At 45.1% G+C, this 23,873-nt stretch overlaps 1 protein-coding gene across 2 annotated transcripts in view; it reads left to right on the top strand.

Moving 5' to 3' along the window:
- Window positions 1-23,873, top strand: part of prkcz (protein kinase C, zeta) — a 163,739-nt gene that overhangs the window by 17,462 nt on the left and 122,404 nt on the right. Inside the window, exon 1 of one of the 2 annotated variants that reach the window (XM_084015394.1) lies at window positions 9,914-10,290. The exons of the other annotated variant lie outside the window; for it this stretch is intronic. The gene's annotated coding sequence lies outside the window, so the exon portion shown is untranslated. Of the gene's footprint in view, window positions 1-9,913; window positions 10,291-23,873 lie in introns of those variants that run through there. 2 annotated transcript variants of the gene reach the window in all.

Raw genomic sequence — 23,873 nt, 5'->3', positions numbered from 1 at the left:
TTACGGGTTCAAAACGCAATTAATTGCAATTAATTTATTTTAATTGAGTAATTTCTTATCGACAATTAATCGATAATAGATTCATTGTCTGCATCCCTATTATAGGTGTGTAACCCAGATCTCTAGTTTGAGGATAATAAACTATTTACTAAAATGAGACTGGGCTTGAGTTCGTACCAAAACAGGGAAAAATGATTACTAGGATCTCAGGAAAATATCTTAAATGAATCAACATTTTCTCAAGGTTTTCTAATTAAATTTCAAGGACCACCACGACTGTGTTTTAGAGACAAAACCTTCACAGGTGTTTATTTACAAAGTAAAATAAATAAAATTGGTATTAGCTCTTCTCTCAGGAAGTGAAATATAAAAATAAAATAAATGCACAACATGTATGTAAATGAGAATTTTTTTAATGCAAAAATAAAATACAGGGTCCCTTTAAATTGTTTTAAACCTGTACCATATGTACTCTCAATGTTCCCTTCAATTTACTTTAGGAATAAAATCTCATTACATACATTCACATGTATCACCTGTGGGCCCACACCAAAAAGGATCAACTCAAAAACTCTGTTGCAGGCCTGTGATGACAATCGGGTGCGGTGAGGCCCTAAGCCCAAGTTATGCTTCTGCGTTGACACAACACAAGGGTGCTTGCGGACCCCTTACGTCCTTGCGGACCCCCCTTACGTCCAACGCAAGGGCCTGACGTGCACCTCCCAAAAATCCTAGACGCGCGTCGAGGCGACGCAACACCAACGCAACACCAACGCAGCGGCATTGGCTGTGATTGGTCCGCTAACTATATCCGCTGGAGACCGTTTTTCCGGTTTCCACTCATAAACACCGCCATTTAAACTTTTATTAGGCTACTTTTATTGTTTGCACCTTGTTTTATTGTTTGCACCTTGTCGCTTTTGCACAAAGAAATAAAACACCACGTTCTGAAAAATTGTGGATGTTTAAAGCCGGAAGGTAAACAAATAGGCTATAACGAGGCTAACGACGATATACGTCAAGAGTCTCGGTCGGTCGGTCAGTCTTTACAAAAAACATAGCGCCCTTTACCAGTGTGGCATTGAATTGCATTTCGACACGTAAACCCAACGCAGAACCATCACGGTCTCCCAGCAACTGCGTGGCCGTTGCGTGGCCATTGCGTGATCACTACACCGAAGCATAACCGAGACTTTAGGGTTTGTATCATCCAAGGAGTTTGACATCCTGACCATATAACCGATGGGCAACAGATGGTCTCGATGGAGAGTTTTTACCACACCTGTGCCATGCTCTGGTTTGACCTTGTAAACGGGCAGTTTAGGCAACTTTTCCAAAACAACAAATGGTGTTGATTTCCATCGATCTTGGAGTTTATGCTTGCCTTTTAAACCAACATTCGGAATGAGAATTCTGTCTCCTTTCTCCAAAGGTAAGTCTCTCACACGGTGGTCATAGCGTGCTTTGTTTTTCAAGTGACTCTTTGTAGCAGCTTCAGATGCCATTTAGTAGGCTTTTTGTAGCTCTTTCCTCATCCTGGCAACGTACTGTTGGTAGGAGGTTTCACTTTCACCATTTGGCGAGATTCCAAAACAGATGTCAATGGGTAACCTGGCTTCCCTTCCAAACATGAGATGATACGGTGAGTATCCTGTGGAATCATTTTTTGTGCAGTTGTACTCATGTACCAGGTAGGTGATATGTTGACTCCAGCATTGTTTCTTTACAGTGTCCAAGGTACCAAGCATTGCTAAGAGTGTTCGATTGAACCTTTCTGGTTGTGCGTCCCCTTGAGGGTGGTAGGGGGATTTTCTTGACTTCCGAACCCCAAGCATGGACAAGAGCTCTTTTATCAGGCGACTTTCAAAATCTCGGCCCTGATCTGAGTGTATCCGTGCAGGTAGGCCGTAGTGCACAAAATACTTGTCCCATAACACTCTTGCAACAGTGACAGCCTTTTGATCTTTTGTAGTAAATGCTTGTGCATAACGTGTGTAATGGTCTGTCACTACTAACACGTTAGTTACACCTTTAGAGTCAGGCTCTATCTGCAAAAAGTCAATACAAACTAAATCTAAGGGGCCATTACTTGTTATTTGGTTCAAGGGTGAGGCATGCTGAGGGAGTGTCTTCCTGGAGATGCATCTTCCACAGGTTCGAATGTACTGCTCAACCTCAGCTGTCATCCGCGGCCAATAAAATCTGTCCTTAATCAGCACTCATCATGCAGAGACCTTAGGACCATTGGGCGATATCTTGCTGGTAAGACCAGTTGTTTGATCTGTTTTCCACATGTTTTTTCTTTTACTCTGTATAGCATGCCGTCCTTTAATTCCAATTTGCGGCTCTCACGTAGCAACAACACAGTCTCTGGACAATCAGTGTTGGAGCAAGTCAGCACTTTATTGTTCTCCATTGCTTTCTTTACAGGCCCAATTGCTGGGTCCATGTCTTGTGATGCTTGGATATCTTTTGAGCTCAACTGGTCAAGGGTGTTCACGCTAAGGTTCACTGGGAACACATAAGCTTCAGGTACCGCTGTGGCAGGCGCTCCCAACTGATCCACCAATCTATCAGGCGCATCTGTCTCTCCACTGATGCAGGCTCGCTTGCAGAGGGCTTTGATGCCAGCAGGTGGGACACTAGTCCACTCTTTCACCTCATCTGGAGTGTACTGCAGAGACAGCAGATCAGCATCGATATTATGCCTCCCAGGACGATATTGGATGGTGAAATCATAGGTGGCAAGGGCGGCCAACTTGTTGTCAGTTCTAACGATAAATTTAGCTCCATACAAGTAATCGTGAAACTAGTCCACGACAGCCCATTTTAATGCCAGAAATTCCAATTGGTGGACTGGATAGTTGTGCTCTGAGGCTTCCGACTGGCAAAAGCTACTGGCCTGAGGCCCTCAGAATATTCCTGGTATTCCTAACCCATTCATACTCGCGTCCACATGCAAAATGTGTGTCTTAGTGGGTTCAGCGAATGCTAACACTGGGGCATTTATCAAACAGTCGCGGATCCGCTCAAAAGCTTCCTAGCAGGCCTGAGTCCACCGTTCTCCGAAGGGCTCTGATGGCTTGAAATAGACTTTGCTTGGGTCGACACTCTTTTTGGACTTGGAGTCTTGCCAAGTGGGGGCATAACCCTTGGTGAGCTCAGAGAGGGGACAGACAATGGCAGAGTAATTTGCAATGAACCTTCACTAATAACTGCAGAATGCGAGGAAGGACTTGAGCGGCTTCAGGTGAGTGGGCTCTTTCCAATGCTTTACTACTTCCACTTTGTCGTTGTAGATGCGTGGCATTGTGTACTGGTCTGGTAGGGCGTATGGGCTTCGGGACTCAGTGATAATTCCAGCTGCCAGAAGTTGTTGTATATGCCGCCTCACGTCGTCTATGTCTGCAGGGGCTAGTCTCCTTGACCTTTCCCTCAAGGGTCTGGGGTCATGCAGGCGTATGTGGTGTTCAACCCCCTTGGCCAAGCCATGCAGTGCAGTGAGAAGACATTCCGCCTCTCGGCTAACTTCTGCTGAAGCCGACTCTTCCACTCTTCGGGGATGGGGGAGTCTCCAAAACTAAAGAGACTTGGGTCTAGGGTTTCAGCTGCAATGTCAGATGGCTGGATTGGGGTAACTGTGTCTACAGCATACATCTCAGCAATGACGGTCCCCATTGGGAGGGAGGTTGTCTTCTTGGATTCATTCTGAATTAGAACAGTGAAGCTGTTGTTGTCTACATCGGCATCTGAGAGCACACCAGGCTGTAGTAGCACACCAGCGGGGAGTAACTGGGCAGAGGGTGCATCAATCATACCCCTTTTCCACCAACGCAAACCTAGTTCTAGAACCGGGCTGTGCCCGTGCTGGTTCGCAGTTGGTTCAGGTCTGAGAACCTTTTTGCGTTTCCACCGGCAAGAGAGCCCAGAGAGCCACGTCATTACGTCACTGTATACGTCTGAGGTTTTCCCGCAGCGCTAATTTCAAGCATAGCAGACATGTCTCTTCAGAAAAAGTGTTTATTTTGGCAAATAATACAATAACAATAAAATACACAAAATACTAAAATCACAACATTTTTTAAAGTGTAGAACAGTGTGTGATCAATAGATCAGAGTGTTTGATGTTTAGTATTCTGCAGGTTGGACCTCCGTCCAACATTAAAACTGTTATGGCCGCTTCACTCAGTCAAGAGCAGAAAATAAAAGCACGTGCATTGTCATGTTAGTTCGATACTCACGGATCCAAGTGAGGGGCAAAGAGGATAGCAGGGGGGAATAAGGGCAAGGCAGTCACAAATGGGGATGATGGCAGTCACAAGTCCAAACACAGCAGCTCACAACGAAAATCCCGGGAAGAATAAAACAGCAGGGTCCATCCACCAGCAACTGTCTCAATCTCTCTCTCTCTCTCTCTCTCTCTCTCTCTCTCTTCACAGCGTCCGTCTCCTTTAATTACATGAACTCAGTTGAGCCATAATATCATCACACTATATCATATTGACTTATCCATTTTAGCATTTAGTCAGCAACATGCTAAAGTTTATGCTAGCAAAACACAGGATGCTACGCTAGTTAGCGGGTGGCTAAATGCATTACACTCCGGTCTTTTCCACTACAACATTAAGTTACAGCACAAAACATCATGGCATATACATTATATTCACCTTCTGCGAGTCACATAGAAGAGCAATAACAGGACCACGGGTAGTCGACCTTGATAACTCCTTAACCCTTGGAGCTACCTTAAAAAAACTCCCTCCGTTGTACCTGGATACACAAAACGTCCTCTCACTAAAACAGCTGTAAAAGTGTCAAATCTTAATATTTTTTTCTACTTTCAACGCTCAAATCTATTTTTCAACTTCAGCCTAAAGCACACATATCAAATATTCATTACTTTTTTTATATTTAACCCTCTAAATGCCAGTTTATGTAACTGATGCCACAGTTTACAAATCTGACAGCTCAAGAATTTCCATGAAAAACAATTCAAGAAAAGTTTGATTGTTATCCTCACCAGGGCATGGGATGGGTCAATAATCAGCAGCAATAGTGATTTTGATGCATGATTATTTTTTTCTGTAGTGGCACATTTTTTAAAAAACTCCCTCCGTTGTACCTGGATACACAAAACCTCCTCTCACTAAAACAGCTGTAAAAGTGTCAAATCTTAATATTTTTTTCTACTTTCAACGCTCAAATCTATTTTTCAACTTCAGCCTAAAGCACACATATCAAATATTCATTACTTTTTTTATATTTAACCCTCTAAATGCCAGTTTATGTAACTGATGCCACAGTTTACAAATCTGACAGCTCAAGAATTTCCATGAAAAACAATTCAAGAAAAGTTTGATTGTTATCCTCACCAGGGCATGGGATGGGTCAATAATCAGCAGCAATAGTGATTTTGATGCATGATTATTTTTTTCTGTAGTGGCACATTTTTCAAAAAACTCCCTCCGTTGTACCTGGATACACAAAACGTCCTCTCACTAAAACAGCTGTAAAAGTGTCAAATCTTAATATTTTTTTCTACTTGCAACGCTCAATCTATTAGTCAACTTCAGCCTGAAACATACATATCAAATTTTGGATGTGTCCACTTATCCCAGATAGAGCGGAAGGCAGCCATCTTATCATTGCGGCAGGCGCTGTGGCGGGCCAGCCAACCATCAAACCGCAGAGTACGGCAGATCTGGGGAAGCCGTTTGATAGACATTGCCGCCCGGGATATTGCCCGCCCTGATTTCTCGCTCCACAGGCCCTTGGTTGATTCATGCTTTGATCTATACACACCAGCCAAAATAAGTAGCCCCACATAAGCCTGCAGTTCCTCTATGTCCAGATCTCACCAGTCTTCAGTTGAGCGTCTCCCTTCCAAATTTGTCCATGAAGTAATTTCTTGCAGGATGTCCTCTGTCAGCAGCAATGACGAGCTGGATGTTGGTCACCATTGCTTTGTACAGTGAAATGTGAAATGAAATGGGTGATAGTGTGACCTCTGTTCTGTCTGGGTGTCTGTGTGAGGTCACTTTGATGCTTTTTTCATGTCTAACTTCAAACATTTTCCCTCTCAGAAGATGACACAATGTTTCATTGTGTCAAGTTGAAAAATAGATTGAGCGTTGAAAGTAGAACAAAATATTAAGATTTGACAATTTTACAGCTGTTTTAGTGAGAGGACGTTTTGTGTATCCAGGTACACAGGAGGGAGTATTCATGTAGCATAGCCACTTTAAGGTTAAATTGAAAAACAATACCAGAATATTGAATTGCACAAAAATTGACTACCCTTTAGAAAGTACAAGCTATATTCATTGAACACAGCCAAAATAATTTGACAATGTATTACCAAGAATACACGACAAGTCCCCAGGTAGCCCTGAGGGTTAATGTTTCCCACTCTGAACTCCGGACGATAGCTTTCTGTTCGATAGCTTCTGTGTCTCTCCTGCCGCATGCTCTCTCCTCTCGCATGCTCCTACACATCGCACTAACCTGCACCAATAGCCCCGCCCCTTACACAGCGAATACATTCTGATTGGCTCTTGAGCTCGATAACAACCAAAGACAAAACAGAAATTAAACGATTGACACATGACAGGTAACAGGTTAAGTTACGCACGTAAACACTGCTTTCTCATCTCAGATCAGTTATTTTATCAACTTAAATGAACTTAAAGACCTTAATATTTTATTTATCTTTTTAACTGTAAATAATCTATTTTATTAAACTGTAGATTATATCTATACTTTTTATACAGCACTTATTTTAACCATTTTTAATACCTTGAACTGTATTTATCCTGAACTTTTTCCTCTTTATATCATGAATTATTATATATATATATATATATATATATATATATATATATATATATATATATATATATATATATATATTATCTGTTCTCAGAGTGGAGGGGGGAAGGATGAAGCTATTCTCAGAGAGGAGGAGGGAAGGATGGAGAAGTGACAATGAGAAGAGTGGAGGAGCGAGGAACACGGTGTCTGTATGTTTCAAGGCTGACTGCACTGATATCCTTTGATAAACTAGATAAAATAAATGCTTTGGAAACATGTTAAAATTTGAAACGCTCAGTTCACCAAAATTACAAAATCAACAATAGACGAACATGATTTCCCTTTGTTGGATCTGACCCTCAAGCTCATTTGGCTTCTTGCTGTTGTGATTTTGTCCAACAGTCTGGGCCCGGTTTCCCGATAACGTCCACTCTTAGCGCGCTGCGAAGACTCCTACGTTATGACTTACCAAAGTTGTTTACCTCTATAGTCGTGGTTCCCGAACGGTCTCTTAGGAGTCTTCTTAAGAAACACTCCTTACGTCGTACGTACACGCCGCTGTCCAGAAAGAAAGTGCTGACATCGATTGCTCAGAGTTCGATTTTCCATTTCATGCGCAGGTGCATGACAGCACTATATTATAAAATGTATTGCAGTGTTTGCGAATAAAACATTGCTAGAAATCCTTCTAGGCCTAAACATTTATTTAACCATGGTCGAACATACTACCATAGCCTATACTGATTTAAAAAAAGATAATAAATATAGAAACAGCGGAGGAGATTGAGCCAATTACTGTACATCCTTAATTACATGCGTATTTGTTGCCGTTGTAGTCGAAACTTATGCAATATAGCCGCAGCGTCGGTCAACATATCCATGGGATTGAAGTTGATCCTTATGAAATTATGTATTCCAACGGCTCTGAGGACGGCGACGTCTTTGGTTCAGCACGAGGATATGTTGTATCGCTGCCACAGTTTTGCCACCGTTCACAAGCATCACCGGCGTCCATTTATGACATTTTTTAATTGTTTGACGATGTGCCAATTTCCCAAATTGCTTGCAGGATTGTGCATGCCTTGACATTGACTAGGCTTAATGGGCTAATTAAATGACACTGTAATATACCTAGGCTACTTCTGAGGTTGAGGTAAAGCTTAGCCTTGTGATGAAATGCATGCGCATTTTATTTTTATTTTCTTCATGAATGACTTAAAACCATTGGCGAAACGCAACACTGGCAAAGTGCAGTTCCATACGCAGCGGGGATTTCTGGATTACTGTACAGTGGCGGCGACTAGCGTCAGGAGCTGAAACTTCGCTACGGTAGAGCTAAGAAGGCTCTGCTCCAGACCACCCTTGGTCTTGGTATGACATACGAAAGAGATTCGTAGCAAAGAACGTTTCGGGAAACACGCAAAATGTTAAGTAGGAACTCTAAGTAGGGGTTACGAATGACGTAGCGTTAAGAAGGCTTCGGGAAACCGGGCCCTGCTCAATAACCTACACTCTAAACCCGCCAGCGTTTCATCATGACTCGTGTAGATCTGACACTGGAGTTTGGGTGGAGTCTGCATTTGCCTGGGGGATCTTTACAGTCCCTACAGTCCTTACCCGGTCTTCAGGATTAACCGTAACATCCTGCACCAACAGGACAGTGTTTATGGAGAAGGAAGCTGAATATTTCACTGTTATTTATATTCAGCATTAGTGAAAGTGGAAATAAAACATCATGATAAGGAACAAACCCAAATCAAAGCTACAAGCCGTGATGAACTTGTCTCTGTATCGTGATAACAGAGGTCTAAACCAGAACCAGAAGCCAGTTGTACACGCCATTTAGTTGAGTCCATGTGAGACTCAACTAAATGGTAGGAACAATCCGTCGATCCGAGTTTCACCGGTGTGGAACTGGATCAGTTCTCTCATAACTACAACAACACATTACCACGTTTGTAAAACGCAGTTCAATACAATTAATTATTTTCACCCAAAACAAAGCAGAACAATAACCTGTCACCATGGCGTCGCCGACGTTGAAAAGCCACACTGATACTCTGGTCTTAGCCTGTGTCTTTTGGTCGTAGCCGTCTCAAATGTCTTTTTTTCGCTGTTGTAGCCACTTTCTCTACCATTTTGCAACTCTTCTTCTGTGGTTTGTTGGTTCTGCAAATCGCAGAGCTGCTAATCTTTGCCTACTTTGCCTTGTGAAGACGTTCACACGCCCTGACGAGTCATTCACAGGAAGTAGGCAGGTTGGTCGGTCAACAGACAGGTAGGCCGTCCGATCATCTCATCCGGACCGAGGTTTTTGATTAGACAGGGCTTTTACAGCCCTGTCACAGCCACAGATTACTATTTCTATGCATTTTTATTTCAGAGCATTTTATTTATTTATTGCTATCTGTATTTTCGGTAGTTTCCTGAGACCTTTTAATGTGGTGAGAAAATGGCCGACTTTCTGTTGGAATGCTCTTTTCATTAAGAAAACAACTTCAGATGACCTGGTGCCAGGGCTGATGGTCCCTCATATCTAATGTACATTTATGTTACCAAAATAAAATACAGGAATGTTCAAATTGGTGTAATATCTATGCTTTAAACTAACAGATGCCCTAAATGTCTGATCATCAGGTCGAGCTGACAGCAATATACACAGGTCTGAAAGCAGCTGGCTGCTGCATGTGTCTCTTTTAATCCAGCCTTGAAGTGTGTGTGTGTGTGTGTGTGGACTGAACAGACCCCCCTCTGTGTGGAGAAAAAGCCACACAAGGGAGGAGGTTTTGAAATCCTGGATGATGCGCTCAGTGCAGGCTGTCCTTCCTTGCACCGGATTCTCCAGATCCCACCACCACAACCACCACCAAGCACCGCCCACCCAGCCCCAGCCCCACCCTCCTCTCGCCCTCCCACTGCCTCCTCTCTTTCCCAGCATCCCCCCCCCCCTCTCTGTCAGCTGTGTGGCACCACTGTCTCTCAGGGGAGGAGCCTCCAGTGCTGCTGCATCACACAGAACACCGAGGCGGGCGAGGGACACAGTGTGAAAGTGAAAGACAGGGAGAGAGAGAGGGAACGAGCACGAGAGAGAGGGGGGGAGAGGGGGAGCTGTACTGGGCAGATATCAGCTCCGAACATACAGGCATCCTCTGCATCATTCTGCCGGCCATGCCAGGAAACACAACGAGGATAACTGGAAGAGAAGAAGACGAGAGAGACGGAGAGAATCAAACAGAAAAGAGAGGCGACTCCATCAGCTGAGGAGAGAGAGAGAGGGAGGGGGAGATAATTAAATAAATCCCAGTGAGGAGAGAGAAAGAGGGAGGGATCGTCAGTGAGAGGAGGTGGAGGGGATGTAGCAGTGTGTATCCTTGCCGGCTCACCACACACACACACACGCACATACAAACACGCACACTTAACCTGGATAATGTGCTGAAAGAGGGGGAGTGAAAGGAAGAAAAGGAGGAAGACAAACCGGTGAGTTATCTACCTCTGCATCCCTCTGTTTTTTTCATCCATCTGTCGGCGTCTTCACGCCACACCAGAGACAATGGAAGTGGACCGCGTGTCCTTGCCTGGATGCTGGTTTGTGCGTGGGAGATCTATTTGCCGTCATGATGAGACTGTGTGATGGATTCATGTTGTGTCGCGCATTGCAGGCAGGTATTGTGTGCATGCTAGCTGCTAGCTGTGCTAGCGAGGCTAGCCCTGTACTGGCCGGCTGCCTCCACTCAGGCTGCACCTGCTGGTGCTGCTGCTGAGCATATCTGTGTGGAAAGCTTCCGTTGTTAGGGCAGTGTGTGATTTGAGCCCTGTATCAGGCCTGTGAAAGGGTGCTGTGTTGTGTTCAGGGACTTCCTCCTCTGATATAATGGCTGTGATGCACATTAAAACACTGTTACACTGTTTTTATTGGAATCCTTCAACCTAAACGGGCTCTTATGGGCTAATTGTTGTTTCAGAAGCTTATGCATCCTGACCAGAATGCATTTCTGTCATATCTGGATTTCTGATATGAGAATTATGTAACCATTGAAAATTCTAACAAAATATTCGTAGCGGCAGTTTAAATCCAAAAATGACAATGTTAATACATATATACATACATGCATACTGTGTATATATATATAATTTTTTTTTTTAATAATTAATCGCACAATTTGCCGTAATTAATCGCAATTAATCGCTTTCTTTCTTCTTGAGAATAAAGTATGTTATAATGGATATTTAAATGTAAAATGATGGAATTTATGTAGAATTAACACAAAGGAAGTATTTAAATTCAAATACTATTGTTAAATAGCAGCTTTTTTTTTTAACTTTAAGCACAGATTCTCTCATGTGAACTACAGATTTCCAAAGAAACCATCAAGGCCATCAAAATTAACTGTCAGCTTGAAAAAGGCATATTTCTTATATGCACTAACAGAACATTTCAAAAAGGTCCACAATAGAACATGCAAATATGGAAAAAAGAACAAGGAAATATTCTGCTGTGAAGTCAGAATGATAAATCCTTTTCACTCCATAGAACAACAATTCAGCTTAGTCCTCCTTTACATTCAGCCAGTTACTGAGACAGACCAGTCTGTTTACATTGTCAGAGGACAAAGCAGCACACACCACATGTAGTGTTTCTCATGCAGACAAATTACCGGGATAATTAAAAAAACTGCTCGGCGATCGCTCGCCACGATCCCCGACCCCCCCCCCCCCCCCCCCCCCCTTGAGCTAATGGCCACATGAAGTTTGGAGGTCTGTAGTGATTGACTCTGCAGAAAGTTGGTGACCTCTGTGCACTCAGCATCTGCTGACCCCGCTCCGTCATTTTACGTGGTCTACCACTTCTTGGCTGAAATGCTGTCGTTCCCAATCTCTTCCACTTTGTTATAATCCCACTGACAGTTGACTGTGGAATATTTAGGAGTGAGGACATTTCACGACTGGACTTGTTGCACAGGTGGCATCCTATCACAGTACCACGCTGGAATTCTCTGAGCTACACATGTTTGTAGAAACAGTCTTTATACACCTCGGCCATGGAAGTGATTGGAACACCTGATTTATATTATTTGGATGGGGGAGGGAATACTTTTGGCAATATAGTGTATATATATATATATATATATATATATATACACACAGGTTCTATACACGCATTTCAACAACAAATTTCTAACAGCTTCTTTTACAAACTGTGGGCACAAAGTGTGAAAGGCCTTGTTGTTTATCAGTACAAAATGGAGTGGCATTATGGGAAATGTAGGCTTCAGTGTTGTGGGAGATTGACCCATACATGTTCATAGGGTTGATACTTTCCAAAATCATAAACTTGCTCTCATTCTGAAAATATCCACTTTTCATGTGTCATTGAATCTTCAACCCGGAGGAAGGTTGAGTTCTTCCATTCTGTAGCTATGGTATGTAACACGTTGCACCAACAAACTGTTGACTTCCATGGAAACTGAGACCAGAAAGTTCAGGAGACCGTTTTTAACCTCCGGTTCTCACACTTTGAACACAACATTAATGTTCATGGAACAACAACCTTCATAATATTCAACATCTTTCACACCATCAATTTTAAAAGCAAGCATCAACATCCAGCATTCACACTGCTGGAACTGATCAATAGCAAAGTGTATCAATCCTGCCGAAATCATGTCCAGTGTTGTACTGCAGATAATGACCCCACCAGGGCGAGGGCCTTCAGGGCCCCCATGATTCTTTGTGCAGGTGATGCTGAGGGCCCTGGTTTCGTAGACCAGGCGTAGTCAGTGCGTGACGGGGTGTGTCCGCCTGGACTTTGCAAGTTTCGTGCACCGCGCAGGCACACCTCTCGTCTCGCCCACCCGCGCAAGTGGGAAAGAGGGAGGAGAAGAAGGCGTGAGTGGGAGACGAGGCGTGGACTGGGATTAATACAGCCGATTCAGATCTTCACCAATCAAATGAGCTCCTCTCCTCACCTTTAATGCGTTAGGGGAGGTTCAGTGCAAGTTTTGTCACTTGACAACCCAATGACAGAAGCAGTGCCGCCGCTCCCACCATGCTCATCACGCGCTGTGCGTGCGTATAGTCATAATAATTATAATGCCGATATAATATCACTATAGAAATTGTAGGCACATTTTAGGCATGTCTATCACAAAACAGGGTCAGGGCGCACAGCAGTAGACATAATAGTGGAGAACCCGGTGCCTTTACAAGCCGGCCGGACCATTCATCATCATCATCACCGTCTTCATCATCTGCGCTCCACAGCTGCACCGGATTCCCCGTCCAACATCAGAACGGCGGGACACCGGGACCTCGCGTGCCGCTCAGACCAGCTGCAGCCCCAACTCCGGTTCCAGCTCGCGGCAAAGTTGCGCGTTTCCACGGACACGGACAACAGGCTGCCGAGGCGCGAGACCAGGCACGAGCTGCTGTATTTTTTTCTAAAGATTTTTTCAGGCATAGACGCATTTTATTAGCAGTGGATAGATATGAAAAACAGGAGAGAGAGAGGGAGATGTTTTGGTCCAAGAGGTCCAAGTTTCAGCTGTGTTAATTCAGTCAGGCTGAGTTTCCGTTACGCGTGCCATCCGCCTTTGATCTGACATCAGATGTGACGGGACAATCTATATAGATATAAATTCACGTGTTGATTCAATTAGTTGCATTAAATAGTGTTTGTTGTGATTATTTATTGCATTTAAATGTGCCTGGAACTGTGGAAACCTGCCTGTGCCACTGCACGCCGGTCAGCCAAACTGCCACTCAGCCAGCTGTAATTCGCCTTACGCCAAGAGTAGACCAGGTTGGATCTGGCGAGCTTTCGGCGCAGTCCCGGCGAGGCTTTTTGCCACAAAACTTCCACTGCGCCAAGCTGAATCTGTGACGCCTCCCCCTGCTGCGCCACCACACCCATCTTGGCGCAGGCGATCAACCAAACTGCCAAACTGACCGTGCGCAAGGCTGCGCTGGTCGAAACTTGCATTACGCCGGCCCCGCCACCCTGCGCTGCGCCACGAAACTAGGGCCCTGAGTGTTGCTTGGCCGGAGGCTTTTACTTTGAAGGGGTGAAGTGATACGGTTGGACACTCAGCCTCTCCGTCATTGGCTTGCTCTTTGCAGCTGGCAGGTGAGCTGGAGGATTACATCTAGATGTGGCCTGGGGCCTCGGGGCTGTTCTGAGCCGGGGGGGGCTCTGTGCTATCTGAGTCATCCTGTGTATTGATCCCTTTGCTTTTCCCAACTGTTTATCAGCCTGTGTGTGTGTGGCTGGTTTAAAGACATTTCTTGTGTGTACGTTTTGCTGAGTGGACCTGGACCTATTAATAGCCCACTATGGATAATAATACTGGGTTGAACAGCTCGGCCTCCGGTCCATAATGATGCATCCTCTCCCTCGTGTTAGCTGAAGTGTATCACTGCGTGTCAGATGCAGTTTCTTCTGGGCTGCGTGATGGAGCTCCAGTCAGCCTGGTGAACTGGAGACCAGCAGACTCCATGTGGCCCAGCAGACTTCTCATTCAAGGATCATTTATTGTCAGTTGTAGCTCATTAATGCTGCACTAGAAAAACAGAACCAAACAGAATTCCATTCCTGTAGTTGGTTTTGTGAATCTGTATCTGGATGAATGGTAACAGCAGCAACAAAAACAGTTCTCAGGTCAGTCTACATGGCCGACATCATGACATTAAACGTCCTACATCAGGGAAACATCGCCAATCAGCCCCAACGTGTCAGAGTCCACCTGGTCTCAGCCTGACCCCGGATGAATCCAGGATGGAGCAGGTCTCGAAACATGTGGGACCTAAAGTCAGCAGCCAAAATTGTATTTCATCCTGACATCAGACAGCCAGCAGCATGCTGGGTCGTGGAGTAGTCTTAGGTCCTAGCTGAGTTAGCATGGCCTTGGTGGCGATGGCGGATATGGAGTGATATGCTAAAGTTGGTCCCCATGCAACAGACACAATCATTTATATCAGATTAATTGGGTTTTAAACGTAAAGGGCCTAAATGTAGCAATTAGCCAACTTTGGAAAATCTGGAATGCCGACAAAAGATTCTAACCTTATTAATCACTGAGTTGAATTCTCAAGGATACACACAAAAATCCTTGTATCTGGAATCACACCCCTTTTTTCATACAGATAAAAATGTTCTGCACACACTGTTTTCTGAAATAAGATTTGAATTTTGTTTTCAACCCAACTTTCTAATTACCCATAACCCTTTGTTGTAGAAGTGTGGTTCTGTTCCCAGACTCAGCCTTAGTGAAGGTCCTGGGGAGCTGTGTTGGTTCTGGTGGGTGGTGCTGGGGAGCTGGGGTGGTCCTGGGGGTTTGGGTGGTACTGGAGGCCCAGTTGGGGTGCTACTGGGGAGCTGGGTGAAATGGTGTGATGTCACCCACTTGTTTGTGTTCTACGTTTTTTTGGAACCTCTAGCTCAGCACACGCTCCCCTTGTCATATATGTCATATATTTATATTATTACGGGGCTGCACGGTGGTGTAGTGGGTAGCACTGTCGCCTCACAGCGAGAGGGTTCTGTGTTCGATTCCCAGGTTGGGGTTGGGTTTGGGTTCCTTCTGTGTGGAGTTTGCATGTTCTCCCCGTGTAAGTGTGGGTTCTCTCCAGGTTCTCTGGCTTCCTCCCACAGTCCAAAGACATGCAGGATGGGGATAGGTTCATTGATGACTCTAAATTGCCCGTAGGTGTGAATGTGAGCGTGAATGGTTGTCTGTCTCTATATGTTAGCCCTGCGATGGACTGGCGTCCTGTCCAGGGTGTACCCTGCCTGCCTAAATACTAAATAAAACCTAGTATGTGTCTCACTGCACGGCCGGGGAAGAAGCACATGTTCTACCTGAATATCAGTCTTTGTTCCAAACAGATGCATGCTTCTGACCTGGGTCAGAACACCTGCTCCGCCCGTCTTCTTCTGTCTGACCCGGGCCAGAACACCTGATCCGCTCCCCTTCTCCTGTCTGACCTGGGCCAGAACACCTGCTCCGCCCCTCTTCTTCTGTCTGACCCGGGCCAGAACACCTGGTCTGACCCCTTCTCCTGTCTGACCCGGGCCAGAACACCTGGTCCGCCCCCCTTCTTCTGTCTAACCTAGGCCAGAACACCTGCTCCGCCCCTCTTCTTCTTTCTGACCCGGGTCCGCCTCCCTGGTCTGCCACCTGGTCCGCCACCTGCCCCCCCCCTGGTCTGCCCCCCTGGTCCGCCCACACCTGGTAATGTTTTTTTTTTCACAAAGAACACAGCATACAGAGATGAGTCACCACGGTCTGAGCCAATCAGAGACGAGTAAGGGCGGGCCTAAGATTACTTGATTAATCGATGGAATAATCGGTAGATTACTTGATTACAAAAAGATTCGATAGCTGCAGCCCTAACGTTCTCTGCTGTTTGACCGGTGAAGCCCGAACATGCCATTTATCACCTTAGAACAGGAAGTGGAAGGTCATGTTTCTTGGTCATATTTACATACCATGTCTTCTGTGTCAGAAGTTGTCCATCGGGGTGGACTGGTTGTAGTGGACTGCATGTGGTGGACTGGTTGTGGTGGACTGGTTGTAGTGGACTGGTTGTAGTGGACTGCATGTGGTGGACTGGTTGTAGTGGACTGGTTGTAGTGGACTGCATGTGGTGGACTGGTTGTAGTGGACTGGTTTTAGTTAGTCTGGCTTTGGTGCTGTGGTGCGGCAGCAAAATAGTGTCGGGAGGAAACTTGTTTCGATGGAACGTCGAGCCCCGTCATTAACATGTCCTGTCTTTAGGGCCTGTCCTTGTGCCCTGTCTTTAGGGCCTGTCCTTGTGTCCTGTCTTTAGGGCCTGTCCTTGTGTCCTCTCCTTAGGGCCTGTCCTTGTGTCCTGTCTTTAGGGCCTGTCCTTGCATCCTCTCCTTAGGGCCTGTCCTTGTGTCCTGTCTTTAGGGCCTGTCCTTGTATCCTCTACTTAGGGCCTGTCCTTGTGTGTCTTTAGGGCCTGTCCTTGTGTCCTCTCCTTAGGGCCTGTCCTTGTGTCCTCTCCTTAGGGCCTGTCCTTGTGTCCTGGGGATGGTGTGGTGTGGACTTTCTGTTACTTTGGAGGTTTGCTGTTATTAAGTCTATCAGGTTCCCATCCTCAGAAGGAGTCGGAGGAGATACCACCCTGATCATCTAAACACATGAGTGGAGTGTGGCGGCGTTCTTATAACTGGCTCAGGCAAAATAATTTGATGATTGAAGAAAATGACCATTGCATCTAGAATCAGTGGTGTCTATATTTTTGTCCTCGTTAAAGGTTTTTAGGGAGCTGCACTGCACTACATCAGTGTAACGCTGCTGTTGTTATAAATGACCCACCAGTGCACCGGAGCAAACACGAGGGATGCACCGATACCACTTTATTTCAGACCAACTGCAAGTACTATTTCAGTACTAGCAGTTGTCAGCAGAGACACAGTTGACAAATTCCCAGCAAAATGAAGTGATGTGGATACATGCTGCCGATGTCAGATATGTCTCACATTATTTCCCTCACTTCGCTTTCAGTGTGAACGCGGCATTAAGAGAGAGAGGGACAGGGCAAGAGAGGAACAGGGGGAGAGGGAGGGATAGAGAGAGGGACACAGGGAAAGAGGGAGGGAGAGAGGAACAGAGTGAGAGAGAGAAAGGGAGAGACAGAGGGAGAGAGAGGGACAGAGGGAGAGGGAGTGAGGTACAGAGGGAGAGAGAGTGAGAGACAAAGAGGGACAGGGTGACAGAAAGAGAGAGAGAGAGGGACAGAGGGAGAATGAGAGAGATAGGGAGGGAGAGAGAGAGAGAAAGAGAGAGAGAGTGGGGGGACAGAGGGAGAATGAGAGAGATAGGGAGAGAGAGAGAGAGACAGAGAGAGAGAGGGACAGAGTGAGAGAGGGAGGAGGTTCAGCAGATCCTTCACGCATCACAAGACTGTGATGCGTGAAGTCTGTGTAGTCTGGGACACGATGGAACAGCAGGAAGACAATGGTGGTCCAATAATTGATAATAAATACTGATTATTTAATATTCACTCCGTCTGTCTCTCTACCACACACGGCGGGTACCGACCGTCCCGACACATCAGTGGCTGAACGGAGCAGATGGTGGCTGACTGCCAGTACAATACAATCATGTGACTGTAAGCGAGGGACGTCAACGGTTAACAAGGACGCAGGTCTGCCTGGAGCTGAGCCCTGTACCACTACGTTTATGTTTCTGTTTTAGGTTCCAAAATACAAATGTTACTTTTGTCAATGTTTGTAATGTGTTGTTCGTGTTTATAATGTCGGTTGTGTCATGTCTGTGCTGGTTCGACCGTTAGCGAGGTAGCTGTTATGTTTCGTGACTCCAGCTCTAACAGTGAAGCCCAAGCTGAAGGTCCTTAAAGCTGCTGGCCACCAGGGGGCAACTCCTCTTTGATTGTATAGAAGTCTATGAGAAAATGGTCCTACTTCTTGATGTATTACCTCAGTAAACATTGTAAACATGAGTTTATGGTCTCAATCTCTAGTTTCAAGTCTTCTTCAATCCAGCATGATGTTCATTTAGTACATTATGGTCCATTTAGAGTCCAACAGACCAGAAAGCAGGGGATGCTTTAGGGGCGGGGCTACCTGCTGATTGACAGGCCGACGCTGGCCACTTCCATTCACCAATTGCAAAAATTCCAAAATAGTGACGACCAAAATGATGAACTGGAGGCTTCCAAGTCATAGTCCACAAAGCAACAAATGAAGTCACCATGGCGACGTCCACTTATATCCATTATTACTCACTTAGGGCTAGATTAATAATTAGCACACTTGAGGTGCAATCCTTTCGCAACTAGCGCGTAAAAACATGGAACGGTGTTTACAAACAGGGGCACTTGGGTAACAGCGCAGATTGCGTGCCACATGAGCGGAAAGAGGCAAGAAGCGCTTTCAATCTGCGCTCGTGGGAGGGTCATGGGGAAAGTGGGTGTTCCGCGCAAAAAGATGGGAGGATAAGCGTAAAGTGCACCTAATTATATATTCCCCGGTATTTACAAAAACTGTGAGTGAGAGTGCGCCTCTATTCCACCTCTTAAGAGCAGATCTGAACCAGGAAGCGCCACACAAATCAGACGTTATCAATCACGCGTGCAATAATAAAGTTACTAGACTTTATCTACAATGGGCCTCATTCACGAACCGTTCTTAAGAACAAATTTGTTCTTAAGTCCTACTTACGAAGTTTTTACGAAGATTGTGGCATTCATCAGTGTTTTCTTATCCAGGATTTGTTCTTAGGTACGAACAAATCCTACGAACACTCAGGAGTACTCTTACGCACAAATGTGCTGACATGCATGGTTCGCATGGTTGTGTTGTCTTTTGTCCAGTTCATTAAAATATGATATTACAGTGATCTTTCTGTCACATTTATTTATTAGTTAATTTATTCATTTTATTTTCGGGCAATTTACAGAACATTTTTTTATTTTAAAATAAATGAAATGTAAATTAACATGAATCAAGTCGATTGGAACCATGCCATTAATTAGTGATCCCACCCTATTTATACGTGTCATTTCTCCATCCAAGGCCTGCGGAAACAATTAATTTCTCATTTGTAAATAAAGTTGCATTAAAACAACTTGAATCCAACGGTCTGATTCACTTCAAAAATGAGGACAGACCGGTTTCAGAGCACATCTTTATTTTTTAAGTTCTCATTCATTTCTTTTAGTGTTCCTGAGATAGTTACAAGTGTTGATGCAATCTTCTCGAGTGTGTTTGCGATCCTTTTTTGATTGTCCAGGGGCCTGTACTACGAAGCGAGTTCAACATACCCAGGGTATCTTTCAGAGATCCAGCTTAAGTAACCCTAACAAAGGCCATCGGAGATAAGCGGTCACACGAAGCTGGTTATCAACTCGTTAACTCAACCCAGGGTTTACCTGTCCAGCTATCAGCGCGTGCACATGAAAGAGGCGGCGTTTGCAGCATTTGACCAATCACATACATGGATCAGTCTACGGCAGCGGAGCGGCATATTTCATGTACGAGGACAGACCATAATCTTACAGAAATACGAAGTTAAGTTAAACATATGATACAGACAAAAAGCAACAGTTTCATCTGCCAAATGCAGAAAGGACAGCTGGCAAAAACTCGCCGACTGTGTGAATGCGGAAGTCGTATTAATAGTATTAGTAGTATAATATGACTACCCCATCATAAGGACACGACTAGATCTGACTGATTACATGATCGCTGTAACTTCGTTGATAGCTTAGTGGTAGAGTTACCGCCCCATATTACGAGGCTCCTTGCAGCGGCCCCGGTTCGAATCCACCCTTCGGCCGTCTTTTAAATCATGTCGTCGCTCTCTCTCGTCCCTTTAACTCTTATGATGTCCTTCCGCAATAAAAGGCCAAACATATAACTTTAAAATAATGAATTTGTTGCTTGGATGTATTCTTATAACGTGGTTTATGACAATATCAGCCTCATTCTTTCAGCTGCAATCCCGGCAGTGTAAAACGGACTTGGGAGCAAATCAAATAAATATAAAAACATAATTCAAAGTGGTAAGTAGGCTGTACGCTGACAAAGAAAAGTCTTTCCCTCCGATGAAAATCTGTATCTCTCATATAAAACATCGTCAGGGACAGAAAAAGGGTTTTGCCGGTCTCTGTACACTCTATAGTTCTCCTACGAGACCCTCTCACGATCCACCGAGCTTCTTTTTTTTATATACGCGCACCAAGACAGCTGATTGGTCAGTCGGCGGTGTGTTTCTCCACGTTGATCTCTTATCAGGAACATAACCTGCTCCGGAGCAGGTTAGCTCCACAGCGTAAGTTACCACGCCGATCTACCCCGGTAAGAAGTGAACTAGCGTCGTAGGACGGAAAACCCAGAGTTAACGCTTAAGTTACCTCGCTAAGCACAAATCCTGCTTCGTAGTACAGGCCCCAGCACCACAGCCGAGATCAGGCATGGGGAGGCAGGGGACCGCATGTAGGTACTGCTGCAGGAGGGTTCTGGTTCCGTTTCTTGGCTCTGCGGGACTTCATCTGTGAATAAATAACAAATCAAGCCATTGTTGCGACCCTCAGTCCAATACTAAGACATATTCTGATCTTACACACATTATGGTAAACTCCTGCCTTTAGGACGTAGGACTTTAAATAAAAGGTATTATTTCAGAAAATAAATAACCTTCCGATTCTTCTGGAGTAGCCGCTGCACAGGGAGGGGATGAAACCGTTGCGTCGGGGCCCAGGTCTGTATCCAGACACTCAGTCAATGGTACTCCTAAAAAGTAAGGGGGGGGGGGGATTAAACAATTAAACAAAAATGTAAAAAAAACAGTGATTTACATTTTTCCCATATAGCATACCCGAGAGTGTCGTCTCCCCGATGATGGCCCGATGCGCTGGTCCATCTCAGATAGGTTTTGGGTGGCTGTTCCCCCTCCTGTCCGTTGCATCTCCCGTCGGCATTTTGCAATTTTTAGTTTTTGTTTTTGATTTTAAGTCAAACGACTTCTTTTTGACCTCCTTTGTTGTTCGCCCTTCGCCAGATACGGTGTCCACTGCTTGTGTGACCGCCTCCCATGATTCTTTTTTTATTTGTGTTCGTGTAGCCTGCACTGAGGCTACTAAATATAGCTTTTTTCCTGCGGGTTATTTCCTGCAGCAGTACCTCCACTTCTGAACTGCTGAAGTTTTTTTTCCTCTTTACCTGAGGCGCTGCACTTGCTTTGCGTTTTGCTTTTGGCATTGTATCGATGCTGTTTCCACTGTATGACACGTGTCTGCTCACGGTCCTGCAGTCTCTTTTATGGGCATTGATGGGTGGTTACCTATGCAAATCCTATGTAAATTAGACTCACCTGGCACACGCTCTCAACTTAAGAGGAGATGGCATTCATCAATTTACGAACACAGCTGCGAACAATTCTGCAGTTTAAGAACACGTTGATGAATGCCACGTAGAACCTTCTAAAGAACAGCTAAAGAAAGAATCTAAGAAAATTCTTAAGAAGATATTGGTGAATGAGGCCCATTGTTATGTTCATATTTATTGTAAATAAAAGTGAAAATATAAATAATCATTGCAGACTGCGACAATTCCGTTTTTGTGTTCTTTCTTATTTTTTAGTGAAATGTTTATCTGAGACTGTTTGCTCAGGTAGTTTTAATTTCCTGAGGACAAGAGTGACCGCGGACGTGGATGTCTCAGGTCTGGACGTCTTAGGTCTGGATGTCTCAGGTCTGGACGTCTCAGGTCTGGACGTCTCGGGTCTGGATGTCGCAGGTCTGGATGGTGCAGGTGCGGATGCCTCATGTCTGGATGCCTCAGATCTGGATGTCTCGGTTCTGGACGTCTCAGGTCTGGATGTCTCAGGTCTGGATGTCTCAGGTCTGATGCCTCAGGTCTGGACGTCTTAGGTCTGGATGTCTCAGGTCTGGACGTCTCGGGTCTGGATGTCGCAGGTCTGGATGGTGCAGGTGCGGATGCCTCATGTCTGGATGCCTCAGATCTGGATGTCTCGGTTCTGGCGTCTCAGGTCTGGATGTCTCAGGTCTGGATGTCTCAGGTCTGATGCCTCAGGTCTGGACGTCTCAGGTCTGCATGTCTCAGGTCTGGACGTCTCAAGTCTGGATGTCTCAGGTCTGGATGTCTCAGGTCGGGATGTCTCAGGTCTGGATGCCTCAGGTCTGCATGTCTCAGGTCTGCATGTCTCAGGTCTGGACGTCTCAGGTCTGGACGTCTCAGGTCTGGATGCCTCAGGTCTGGACGTCTCAGGTCTGGACGTCTCAGGTCTGGATGTCTCAGGTCTGGACGTCTCAGGTCTGAATGTCTCAGTCTGGATGTCTCAGGTCTGCATGTCTCAGGTCTGGACGTCTCAGGTCTGCATGTCTCAGGTCTGGGCTTCTCAGGTCTGGATGCCTCAGGTCTGGATGGAACGTCTTAGGTCCTCTGCATCGCTGCAGAGCGATCATTCGTCTCTTGCTGGTGGCGACATCATTTGGTTTCCGCTCTGGCCGGTTCTCCTCGCCTGGGCCTTGTTGTACGCTACTGTTTCCTTGGTTCGTTATGTGCTTTTTAGTACTTTCTTTTTGTCGTTTCAAGATCCATGTTACAAGCAGGCCCATTTATTGCTTTTAGAGGCGCACTAATTACGCTGGGCGGAGTATGCGCTGTTTGCCTGGTGGCTGTCAGGTTTGATGAATACGACGCAAAATGAGGAACCTCTGCCAGTTTGCGAACTCGCGATTAGTGTTAATTTTGGCAGCTATTTTTAATTTTAGTTTTAGTCTTACTCATACATGTCAAATGTGCTTTTTAGTTTTTATCACATTTTCACCTTCACCTTTTTTTCAAGTTTCAGCCAACTACAGGTCTGAGCATTTTAGTCTTATTTTAGTCTTTAGTCTTTTTTGTTTCGACTCGATTTAGTGTGATGATGGCTATGATTTCCAATAAACCTAGCTGAAACATCAGTGCTTTTTTAATTCCCACACAGTCATCATATCATCATATGAAGCCTCTTTACATTCACTACTAGACACAGAAAGACACAGGTGTGCAAGCTCACATGTTTACGTTAGGTTTGCTAAGCTTTTAGCTCAAGTTAAAAGTGCAGATTTGCCACATGTTGTTAGCTAGTGCTAACTTATCGGCGTGAGTTAGGATACATTAATGCTAGCTATGTTAACGTGAGCCACACAATTGCTCGTTTTCATCTCTTTCCACAGACAGGATCCTTCACAACAGTTTAAGCCGATCCCACGAGCCCCTGTCGTCCCGCCATTGTTCCATTAAAAACTCCTGTCATGTCCACAGCTACTGTCTACCACCAAACCAAAACAACGCCTAATGTTGCGGGTGCTTGGGCCGCGCAACAGGAAACAATGCTACAACAATTTATACTACTCGCAATAACAAACGCAGCACAAACTGCGCCACTCTTAGTAAATCTTCCCCTCAGTATGTTTGTGTAGTTATGAACAGACGTGTAGCATAGTCAACATCTATAAAGACACAGTGACAGGTATTAATGTAACATGCTCATCTTGCATTACTG

The sequence above is a fragment of the Eutrigla gurnardus genome (assembly GCF_963514095.1).
Source record: "Eutrigla gurnardus genome assembly, chromosome: 8".
NCBI lineage: Eukaryota > Metazoa > Chordata > Actinopteri > Perciformes > Triglidae > Eutrigla > Eutrigla gurnardus.
This window is presented reverse-complemented; position numbering and strand designations above follow the sequence as displayed.